We start from the raw sequence: 2,040 nt of genomic DNA, 5'->3' as shown, positions 1-2,040 counted from the left end.
TATTTATTGTTTTATAATTATAATTCTGAAATAGTTTGTATAATAACTATAAAACATTTTTTATGTAACGATAATAACATTTAAACTTTGTGATATTACTCAGAAAATATCTTACTTTACTTTCAATATCTATTAGCAGATTCGGTAGCCTGCACTNGTGCGCACTGAATGCGACTTTTTCAATGAAACTTCCAAAAAAAGTTTCATTAAAAAAGTCGCACTCAATGCGTACTAGTACAGGCTATCGAATTTGCTGTATAAGTATACCTATATTGGCACGCACGTGCGACGGTTTAAATATGGCGGTACCTCCCACCACTCGTTCTTTAGTTCACTACTTCCGGTGACCTAGCCCAGGCGGCGCTGAAAACAGCGTTCCCCTTCTCACAAAAGGCGAGTTTGAACCCCCTGGTGCTTCGCACTGTACATTCGATTTTATTCTGTGGAAAACAGTGTTTGAGTGAAAACAGAAGAATCTTAGCTAGTAAGATGAAATTTCTTGTTGTTTTTGCTTGCGTGATAATACTTGTTGTGAGTATCTTTTTCTGTTGTAATACATTACAATTATATATTACTAAGATAAAATATTATCCTGCAATTAATATTTCTATTAATATATACACTATATACATATATTAATATATACAGATATATTATATATACAGATAGAAAAGAGATCGTTTGTTTTAAAATATACATGTATATTTTAAACCAAACAGTCAACACGTTATAACTTGTATCCCTAATCAGGATAGAAAAACTAAAATAATATTTAATATTTTTAAACGTTGCAGTCTTCAGGTGAGATAAAAGAACAAGTAAAAAATGTAATATCACAAACTAAGGCCGAACAATCATTTGAAACGTGTATGAACGAGAAAAATATGACTAGGAGTAAGTAATGCTGCAGATTTTTTTATATTACTTTTATTTGAATTTGTTTAGATATTTATTTGCATAATACTTATATATTTGCTTGAGAAAGAAAAAGATCTTTTGCACTGTTAACTTACGATGTAGGTGACTGGTTCTCAGAGGACAAAATAATGACTGACGCTCATACAAAACCTGAAAATACGGAGAAGAAAAATACCAACGGTTACGCTATTACTTGTATTTTAAAGAAGCTTGATCTTGTAAGTTTCTAAACAGATCACGACTTATTTCATGTTAAGATGTAAACATCTTTTGTGCAATCAATTGAGATCAATTGACTAATATAAATTTAATACATTATCACGTAGTAAATTACTGTAAAAGTAATAGTTAGTCTTAAAAGAGGAACATTAAAAACTAACTTGAGCAATACAATGTTAATATACAAATTTTTGTATTTTTACGTTTTCTTTTTTTTGATAATTTCAGATGGATGAATCAAACAACATTATGGAAGCAAAAGTGCATTTGAAAATACCTATAAGGTTCAGGTCCAGTCCTTTCATCGCAGCAATAATACACAAAGTTGCACGTAACTGTATGAAGAAAGGTAAATTTTTGTTAGATTTGAAACAATAAATTTGCTAACACTAAAACTAAGAGGTGTATTTCGCTGTATTGAAATATAGAAAACGTAGTATGATGAAAATCTTTCTCTACAAAATCTATTCTACAAAAAAAATGATATCAATAAGTAACGCCAAGTAAAGTCTTGTACATTTATACATTGTTACAAAATATATAATATTATATAAAACTTTGTAAGTTGTTTATACATTGTTATAAAATATAAAATATTCCAAATAGAAAGTTTAAAAAGTGTTATGCCACGGCCATGTGTTCTATGGTTGCTAGGCAAGTGGCGTTGAATATTACTCTAGAAAAAGTATTACTTTAAAAATCTTTCTCTACAAAATCTATTTTACAAAAGAAATGATATCAATAAGTAGCACCAAGTAAAATCGGGTGATACTCTATTGACCACAGTACGATTCGACACCGCTCGATTCGACACCACATTATTGGACACAAAATTATTGGAGACAATGAATGAATTAACATCGGGTTATTCGAGCCGGTTTGCAGGATGTTGTGCAGAGAATG

At 30.1% G+C, this 2,040-nt stretch overlaps 1 long non-coding RNA gene across 1 annotated transcript; it reads left to right on the top strand.

Moving 5' to 3' along the window:
* The first annotated feature begins 444 nt into the window (after window positions 1–444).
* On the top strand, window positions 445–1,040 carry LOC109862597. The gene is made up of 3 exons (XR_002251172.1): window positions 445–531; window positions 795–894; window positions 1,021–1,040. It is a non-coding gene; the product is annotated as an uncharacterized LOC109862597 (long non-coding RNA).
* The last annotated feature ends 1,000 nt before the right edge of the window (window positions 1,041–2,040 follow it).

The sequence above is a fragment of the Pseudomyrmex gracilis genome, unplaced genomic scaffold, assembly GCF_002006095.1.
Source record: "Pseudomyrmex gracilis isolate BER0280 unplaced genomic scaffold, ASM200609v1 scaffold_2043, whole genome shotgun sequence".
NCBI lineage: Eukaryota > Metazoa > Arthropoda > Insecta > Hymenoptera > Formicidae > Pseudomyrmex > Pseudomyrmex gracilis.
The sequence above is the reverse complement of the archived record's forward strand: the minus strand, read 5'-3'. Positions and strand labels throughout refer to the sequence as shown.